This window comes from Xenopus laevis, chromosome 1S (assembly GCF_017654675.1).
Source record: "Xenopus laevis strain J_2021 chromosome 1S, Xenopus_laevis_v10.1, whole genome shotgun sequence".
NCBI classification, from domain to species: domain Eukaryota; kingdom Metazoa; phylum Chordata; class Amphibia; order Anura; family Pipidae; genus Xenopus; species Xenopus laevis.
In genome coordinates, this window is record NC_054372.1 from 141,949,728 (window position 1) to 141,959,887 (window position 10,160).

Genomic DNA, 10,160 nt, shown 5'->3' on the forward strand with positions numbered 1-10,160 from the left:
AAAAGTACATACTCTGGGAAAAAAGGACCCAGCCTAGCTAGCCAACTCAATCCCTGGGGTGTAGAAAAACCTCACCTACATATGTCTAAGTATAGGCTATGAGCAAACCTAGAAAATAGCTGCTGCTATACCAGTATGTAGCTCATCTGTCTGGGGTATATCCTGCTTGTGAGCTTATCCCTGTCCCCTGACATCATGGATCAGAATCAGAAATGAATATAGTGTATATGAGGAGCACTGGTGCCCTGCAGTACTGGGGTTGAAGGCTCAATTCCATCCAGAAAATGATTTGTAACCCCCTGTTCTAGCTTTCTAACCTCAACCTGAGCAAACCAATCAGTCTATACCTATACTACTATTATATTTCACATTCTCTGTATTTAGTTCATGCATTTCAAAAGGTTTTCTGCCATTAATGCTTTTAACTGTCTTTCTGAGTCTTAACCAATGATCTTCTTGGAGCTCCTAGTGGGCGGGACTGTTACTGTTGGCAACCCCAGCATTGCACTGTGAGCCAGGGCCGCCATTAGAAATCACAGGGCCCCGTACAACAAAATTTTTGGGGCCCCCTGGGCCCCGCCCACACTGACGACCAAGCTCCGCCCCATATCCCGCCCACATCGCAGTTAAAAGACCACACAGACATCAGCGCTAAAAAAGTAACCCCCCCCACACAAGTTGTAAAAAGCTATTGATGGTCAGGGCCCCCTTATAAAAAATTGGGGCCCCAAAAAAAAAAAATTAAATTTTTTTTTTTAAAAAACATTGGTGGCAGGGGCCCCCTGTTAAAAAAAACTTGGGGCCCCAACAAAAAAAATGTAAAAAAAACTAAAAAATAAACAAACATTGGTGGCAGGGGCCCCCTTCTAAGTTAAAAACAAATTGGGGCCCCAAAAAAAAATTTGAAAAAAAATTAATTTTTTTTTGAAAAAAAAAAAAACATTGGCGGCAGGGGCCCCCTTATAAGTTAAAAACAAATTGGGGCCCCAACAAAAAAAATTTGGAGAAAAAAAATTTTTTTTGAAAAAAAAAAAATGGTGGCAGGGGCCCCCTTACAAGTTAAAAACAAATTGGGGCCCCAAAAAAAATGTAAAAAAAAAAAAACTGGTGGCAGGGGCCCCCTTACAAGTTAAAAAAATTTGGGGCCACCAAAAAGAAAATTAATTTTTTTTTTAAAAAAAAAACCCAAAAAAAAACAAAGGTGGCAAGGGGCCCCTTACGAGTTAAAAAAAAAATTGGGGCCCCAAAAACAAAAGTTTTAAAAAAAGATTGGTGGCAGGGGCCTATAGAATATTAAAATAATACATTGGTGGCCAGGGGATTAAAAAAAAAAAACACAAACTGGTGTTCAGTAGAATTGAACTCATGGCTTCAGTACTTCAACTTCGCCTCCTTTCGTGACTTCGGGTCTTTTCACCGCTTCAGGACTTCGGCTTCGGCTGTTTTCGTGACTTCGGGTCTTTTCGTCGCATCGGCTTCGGCTTCGGCTGTTTTCGTGACTTCGGGTCTTTTCGGCGCTTCGTGACTTCGGGACTTCGGCTTTTTCCGTGACTTCGGGTCTTTTCGTCGCATCGGCTTCGGCTTTTCGGCACTTCCGCATTCGGCACTGAAGAGGCAAGACGTACGGCTCGGGCGCTCGTAAGGGGGGCCCGGATCTTCAAAAAAATGCAGCGCTGCCGGGCCCCCCTTCATGCCCGGGCCCAGTACGCTTGTCCCCCCTGTCCCCCCCTGATGGCGGCCCTGCTGTGAGCAGTTACAGTTGGGAGATTTGGAGAGAGACAGAGCAGCTAGTGATTTAGGGAGAGAGAGTTTGCAGGAGATTTTTCAGTGACCCAGGCAGCCACTTATTGGAGTAAGTTAAGGGTATATCATGGGGGGCTTTTTTATGGGATATTAAAGGGGGCAATGTTATTAATGTTGTTATCAGGGGACTTTATTTACAAAGTGTAGGTACCAAGCACAGACATACAGACTAGCAGCAACATCTGCCCATGGATAGAGATATGAGTTGGCATGTATAACACACAATACAGAGGTTGGCAGCTACATGTGTCAGCTTAATGGGAGCTAGGGTTGCCACCTGGCCAGTAAAAATGATGGTTGACCTCAATGTTTTTTATATGGAAAAAAAAAAATATATATAGGAAGGCTGGTATTTTTTTCCAGAAAAGGTGGCAACCCGAATAGGAGCCAGTGATAGTATGAATGCTGGGGTGAAAGAGACAATTTTATAATTGTGGGTGGGGGGGGGCTGGTTTAGAAGTTCGTAAAGTATGTTGTAGATTCTCTTTATTCCATTAATTGAACACAGCTATGTACATTTATTAGGTTTCCATCAACTGCTTCTTTTAACTGTTGATGTTAAGAGTTCTTAACCAATAATCTGCTTGGGGCTCCTAGTGGGCGGGACTGTTACTATTAGCTACATCCACTCCTCTCACCCCTCACCCTTGCTTTCACCCACCTCCTCTCATCCTTGTTATCACCCCCTTCTCTCACCCTCCACCCCTTACCCTTGCTTTAACCCCCCTCTTCTCAACCCCTTACCTTTGCTTTAACCCCTCCTCTCACCCCCAACTCTTACCCTCACTTTAACCCACACTCCTCTCACCCTCCACCCCTTACCCTCACTTTAACCCCCTCCTCTCTCTCCCCAACTCTTTACCTTCACTTTCACCCCCCTCCTCTCACCCCTTACCCTCGCTTTAACCCCCCTCCTTACCCCCACCCCTTTCCCTTGCTTTCACCCACCCTCTTCTTATCCCACACCCTTACCCTCGCTTTTACTTCTCTCCTCTCACCCCTTACCCTTGTTTTAAACTCCTTCCTCTCGCCCCCTTTACCCTAGCTTTCACCCACCCTCTTCTTAACCCCCCACCCATTACTTTCACCCCCTCCTCTCACCCCTGCCCTCACTCTCACCTCCCCCCCCTTACCCTCGCACCCACCCCTACCCACTTATCATGCACCCACATTAGTACTAACATAAGCACTCACATGCACATACATGCACCCTCCCTCTCAAACATACATATAAAGCCATGATCCAGGGAGTAATACCGATTGCCATTTGGAGTCAGGAAGGAATTTTTCCCTTTAGTGCAGATTGAAGTACTCTAGGGTTTTTGCCTTCCTCCGCATCATCGGCTGTTAAGGATGCCCGAACCCAATTGACTTTTAATATGAATAAATCCTGTTCCCACCAACAGGTTTCCCCATAAATATGTCTCTGTGTATTTCTTGAATCTCTATGGTAAATATTGAGGGGAGGGAAGGTGCTCCTGTGCCTCATTCTTATCAAGGTAACAGACCAATAGTGTGATTTAATACTGAGGAGAGGCTGCTCAAATGTGCAGATGCAGGGCAGGGTGGGATATAACTCAGCAGTGGTATTGATAGAGTCTTAAAGATCTGTATAGTTTTATATCTATGCAGGTTTTTTTTAGCATAGGTACTGCTCTGGGAATTCATTGGTTAAAATGAACATCATGGGGCTGAAATACCCAGGGTCAATATTTGTGCAGGGGGTTGTTACAATGGGTAATGATATGCAATTTCATTGGTTAATAATTACGTGATAGGACTGATAGACACAGGGTCGATATCTTTTCAGGGTTTCTATGGAATATAATAGAAGGGGTGATGTTCACCTCTTTCTTCTTTCTGTGCCACCCCCAGAGCCCTGGGCATCAAGCATGACTGTACCACGAAAATCACAGGACAAGCTCATGTTATCTATTATGGTAAAAGGCCCATCCTAAAGCTTTACATGGGTAAGAAAGCCTAGGATGGAAAAACCAACTAAAATGTATCCTAACACCCATACAGTGCCCTCGAAATACACCACAGGCAAAACACAGTGCCCCCATAAACCTCACAGGCAAAACAAACGATATATAGTGAAGTTACCCTTAAAGCTTTACCTACACTAAATATCTGATTTAGTGGATCTGATAGGGAATATTTTCCAGGCAGCTTCTCTCTAACTGTTGTTTGACTACCACTCCCAGCACCCCCAGGCACACAGCTTCAGCGCTGCACACTGGATATCTCTGCTATACCTGCAACAGAGGCATAAATAAAAAATCTGGTTGGGAGTTACAGGGCGTTGAGTCCTGCACTGGGTCGGGTACTGGCTGAATACCCACAAATCAGTCAGATTCTGTGTTGAAAGTCCCCAATTCCCTGATTATGAGAGCAGTCTATGGGTACCAAGCTTGAACGCAGGGTCTTATCCCCCAAGTGCAAGGAGCCTAGTGGGTCTGGTTTGGAAAAGCAAAAAGACACTGGATTCCAAATCAGGTGTGATACTGGAGGAAGACCTGTAACAAATGCTGTAAAAGCCCATGAAAAATATGATTTATCTCTAAGTACAGGTATCTGTGATCCACTATCTGGAAACCCATTATCCAGAAAGCTCTGAATGACAGAAAGGCCATCTCCCAATGACTCCACTTTATATAAATAATTTCAAAAATGTCCTTTTTCTCTGTAATAATAAAACGGTACCTTGTACTTGATTGCAACTAAGATATAATTAACCCTTAATGGAAGTAAAATCAGCCTGTTGGGTTTATTTAATGTTTACATGATTTCCTCGTAGACTTAAGGTATGAAGATCTAAATTATGGAAAGATCCCTTATCCAATAAAACCCCAGGAACATTCTGGATAACAGGTCCCATACCTGTATTTCCATTGGGTTACCACAAAGGATAAAGAGAGGGATTACAAAAGAAAACATTCAGTTTCAGTGGAGCCCAATATTAATATTATAAGCCCCTCCCCTATTTATTGTTCAGAAGGGGCCCAAATAGCCTGGGAAATAAAAAGATCAAGGGTTTGTATGATCCAGATTTGTTGAAAAACACCAGCATTATAATAGAGTAGGGGCGCCCTCTAGTGTGTGGTGAAATTGCCTACATCTCAGAGCACACAACAGATTATGGGCTGTTTTTATAGACACTAACAATGTCTAAGGGTACAGTGTCCCTGCAAAAGGGTGGGTCACCTTTAAGTATGTTATAGAATGCCTAATTCTAAGCCAAATTCCCAATTGGTTGTCATTATTTCTTTTTTTCTAGCTTTTGAAATATTCTCTTTCCAGCTTTCAAATGGGGGTCACTGACCCCATCTAAAAAACGAAATGCTCCGTAAGGTTACACATGTATTGTTAAAACTCATTTTTATTACTCTGCTTTCTATTCAGGCCTCCCCTATTCATATTCCAGTGTCTTATTTAAATCAGTGCAAGGTTGCTAGGGTAATTTGAACCCTAGCAACCAGGTTGCTGAAATTGCAAACTGGAGAGCTGCTGAATAAAAAGCTAAATAACTCAAAAAACACAAATAATAAAAAATGAAAACCAATTGCAAATTGTCTCAGAATATCCATCTCTACATTTTACTAAATGTTAATTTAAAGGTGCTCAACCCCTCTAAGAACCTTTAATGTATATATCAAGCCTTTGCATATTTTTTTGTCAAATTATAAAATGTTCCCCCCCCCCCACACACACACAATGTTTCTTACGTTTCACCTCTTTTTAAATATACATGGGGAAACCACACTTGAGCCATTGGTTGGTTGAATGGTTTTGAGTGGTTTATTCTAACAACACATCTTTATACAAAATGAACAAATCTGTGTGGAAAATCCACTATTCCCTGACAAATTCCTCATCTTCATTATACATTAAAAAAATCAAAAAAATTAATTAAAACGTCAGTCAAAACAGATCCAAAAAACCCCACAATTATTTATCACACCTCACGTTGACTGCTGAGGTAACGAGTGGTTGTGCTGGCCAAGTTCATTGAAAAAATCCAATTCCAAACAAATCCAAAATATACAAATTTGTAAAAAACCAACAAAAAAAATAAATTCACATTTTCTGGGAGGAGCCTGCTGAGTTTCTCTGCGCTGGAAATCGACAGGAGTGAATGAGCTGGTGCTATTATCAATAATTCATTATGATGATGATGAGCGAAGTCAGTCTGAGATTTAATATTTCAAAAGTTTTGCTTAAAAAAACCCATATAACTTTCTTTTTTTAATAAACAAGTCCAGTACATGGATTGCGATTTCACTTTTCCAGTGGCTTTAAATTTATCTGTAAATGCCATTGATTTTAAAAGCAGTGTTTGCATATCCTTGTGCTTTCTGGTTCTGACAGGTCCATTCACCTTCAGGTTGGTTAGTCGGCTGGTTAGACTGTTGAGGAGTCAGCGTGGAGGGACACATTTGACTCTCGCATATTCTGCACATGGGGGGGCATTTTTCTTTGCATCACCCTGGTCACATGACATATTTCATACAAATGGATCAGGATGCAGCAGGATGTAACAGCATAACAAAATCTACAGGACAGCAATGCACGTGGCTCCATGCGTCCTACACCCTAGTTTTGCGCTCACAGCAAAATAATCAGCATTGGCTGGCTGCTCCAGAGTCGGACAGTTTAAATAACAGCAGTGCTGGAAATGGGAGACTGCACAATATTCATCAAAACCATAAAATAAAAATAATTTAAATGAAAAAAAACACAAAAAGGCAGCAAACCGGAGTGTGTAAACAAAAGCTAGTAGGTGCAAGAACAACACCACTCGAATTTCCTACGTGCTGCTTTGGGAAGGACAGGCTTGTCCCGAGTTACAGTGTAAGATGGCAGCATGGGCCTGCAGTAGCCACGTAGGGTGGAGGGTATTTGGAAGAGGGTTCCTGAAGGCACAGGCCAGCCAAGGCTATGGGATGATGGAGCAGCACTGAGCTGAGGCTTCTACTGGAATGAGCCCCTGCTGTTCCTGAGATTCACTCACAAGTTGCCTGCTGCACAGAATGGAATAAAAAAAAAGAGGATGAGTTGGGGATCATCTATTATAAGACATAATGTCCCCCCTCCTGTAAATGATAAGACTATTAGAAGTCATTGAGGGGTTCTGTGACCCCCAAACTGCCCCCCTTACCTGGTCCTGCAGCATGTATTGGTGTTTCGTTCCCATGTCCCCTTGTGAAGTGGCTTTGGGGAGGCTGCATTTGGAATGGCATCCTGTAAAGAGGAGATAGAGAGAGATTAAAACATGAACTCACTGGTAAAACAATAAGTCTCCACTTCTCCACTTAATACTGAACTACAGAACCCAGCATCCTCAGCCAACCAGCCCCTATACATGATATACGTTAACTCGTATTCACATTGGCCTATGGATTAAATACCAGAAGAACAGAGAATACTGGGAATTGTAGTTCAGTAGGAACTGGAGATGCTACCGACCAGATGGCAGCAATACACTTGCCACAATACTCACCACTGGGGTCGGTACATATTCTGGAAAGGGGGCATGTTGCCACTTTGCTCAAACATGACAGCCTGAAAGTGTCCTCTGTGGTGATCCAGGTTCTGGTATATGGGCCGCAGAGCAGCGTGGCCATTAGTGTCACCTTGAGCTAGGGGCCGCGTGGCATGCACAGGTGGCTGGAAGGTATGCTTGAGGTCAGTAATGGTGCTAAGGTGGATAGGGAGGCTGCAGCATCACTTATTTTTCCTTCCTCCTTTGCATTGCCTTGGGCTCTCCCTCCAGGAGAGGGGACATAAGCAAGCTCCTCAGATCCCCATTCCCTGCATATTTTGGGGGGCTCCTGTGTGAGCATAGGTTCCTCTCTGATGAGGAGGCTGGGGCCAGTGAGGATATTCCTGAGGGTAATAGGGTGGGTGCTGATAGGCTGATAGGGAGAATGTGCTAGTTGTGGGTGCCGTTGGCAAGGATAAGATGGGTCCTGATGGGGTATCTGGGAAAGGACCCTGGTGCAATTTTGAGCGTGTCCATTACCAAATTTCTGAGGTGGAAAATGTGAAGCATATGCCCCTGGGGGGGCCTAACAGTCCCAGGATTGCGGGGAGGGTCATAACCTGTTTTAATACCCCTAGTGGATAACAAGGAGGCCAAATTCCTGCCAGTCTCTGTCCCTGGTTGGGGGTGAACTACATCCTTCCAAGGGTTCACTCTTTGGGGTCTCCTCCACAGTTTCCTTCGGTTGCCCAACTTCTGTTTTCCCTTCCACCACATTCCTGTCGTTCACAGCATTATTAGGGCCCTGGTGGGGTGCCAGGCTGGCTGTAGTAGGAACATCCTGGGTGCCATCTGTGAGACCCCATGGCTTTTCCTGATCTCTGAAGGTGCCACTGGCTGGATTCCCTTGGCTTGGAGGGGGCTTGGGGCACAGAGGAATGACAGGGGGAGCCTTGGGTTTGGGATTCCCCTGGTGACAAAGCTGCAAATAAAATACAAATGCAATGATTAGCAACTCTAATAGGTTATATTAGCTTTGCCAGAGTTTTAATTTCTGGACTCTGATTGGCTGCAAGTTGATCTAGCTCTATTGCTCTAATTGAAAGTAGATAAGAATAGAGAATGGGCCAGGCACATGTAATACCTAACTTTCTCTCCTGGAACAGTTGTATGCGTTCTATCCATGGCAGGGGGTTGGTAAAAATCTCCCCCATTCGCTGTGCCCGAGGAGGTGGATAGGGTGTGGACCCTAGAGGTGAGGGGTAGACAGAGCTTGGAGGACCAGCAAGGGATGAAAGTCTCTGCATGGCTACCATCTCCGGACTGTCCATCATGGAGTTTCCAGCTGAGCCAAATGTATTCCTCCCATTGTAGACTGAGTCCGGTGGTCTCACCATGCGAGGGTCCATAGGCGGTGCAAAGTGTTGGGGCCTTGGAAGATGGCAGCCCAAATTTAAATGGGAAAGAGACAGTAACCCTAAGAGGGGTAACCCTACCAACTGTGAGACCAGCTCTCATCTGGGGCAGGTACCCCTTGGGGGTACAGACGCCCACCCTCCTGTGATGAAGTGCTCATTCTGGCAAAATGGGGTGGGATATGGGGACCCCGGGAATGTCTGAAATTGGCTAGGTTACTGTTCAATGCTTCAGGAACATCAGGAGAGGCCTGAAATGAGACAGCACCTCTTTACCTCAGCTCTCCAACCATATAACAACAACCTCTGTATAGCAAAGAGGAGGCTCCCCGTTCTGCTCTACCTGAGTTCTGTAGCTTTGGGTTTGCTGTACAGGATCTCCAAGTTGCAGTTCTGGAAATCGAAGTGCTCCATAACCGAGACCAGGCTATGAACTCCTCAGAGGCGCATGCATCCCTGGGGCCGACCCTACCCTACATAGACCCCCGTCCCTCGTCCCCCCCCCCAGCCTAGCTGCTACCCTGGGCAAATGCCCCTAACTTTTTACTTACCCCTCGGTGCAGATTCATGCCATCGGAGTTCACGGCAGCCATCTTCTTCTCATTGGTCTTCATCAGGAAGTAAGTTCCATATCGGTGCATGCGCAGTTGGAGCAGTCTTTGGGTTTTTGTCAACTGCGCATGTGCCGAAAGTCACGAAAATTGCTGAAATGCCAGAAGACCTGATGAAAACCGAAGAAGAAGAAAACTTAGGGGCATTTGTCCGGGGTAGCAGCTAGGCTGGGGGGAGTGCCTATGTATGGTAGGGGGGTAGGATTTTTTTTAATAAGGGGTTTACTTCTCCTTTAAGTGCTAAAAGCAGTGCATACTGTAAAAGGCTCATCTTAGCCTATCTAGCAAGCTGGGCAGCTTCCCTTTTAGTCATTACCATAATAGGTTGGACTAATGAGTCGCTTGAGGCTACACATGTTCTGGGCAAAGAATAATTAGACCAGGGGCCCACTCAATACTATTTTTCTTCCTCTCCTCATTCAACCTAGTCTCTTTTCTTCATATACTATACTCTATTTTTACAACTTTTTAGCCTCTGTGTTCTCATAAAAATAGGGAATGACCATGAAATAGGCCAAATGTTTAGTTAGCAGCATGAGGGCCCACTGACACCTGGGACCACCGGGATTTTTCCTGGTGTGCCGGTGGGCCAGTCCGACACTTGTCATACAATAAATGGCATTTCTAGCCTTATTCTGTTTTAGATTTTAGTTCTCCTTTAAAGATACTTTCACATTACAGTATATTTTTAGATATTAAATGAGCTAAGACATGGCCTGAAAGTGATTTATTTGCTATTCCACGCTCATGTCAGATGTCAGTCTGTCTGCTCAGCACAAATGGAGTTTGTACCATTAAGAGGTCAAGAATAAACGATTCCCCCTAGCGACTTATTTAACAATCTGT

At 44.4% G+C, this 10,160-nt stretch overlaps 1 pseudogene; it reads right to left on the reverse strand.

The window, feature by feature from the left end:
• Nucleotides 1–6,358: 6,358 nt before the first annotated feature.
• LOC108707121 lies at nucleotides 6,359–9,750 on the reverse strand (annotated as a pseudogene).
• Between the last annotated feature and the right edge of the window lie 410 nt (nucleotides 9,751–10,160).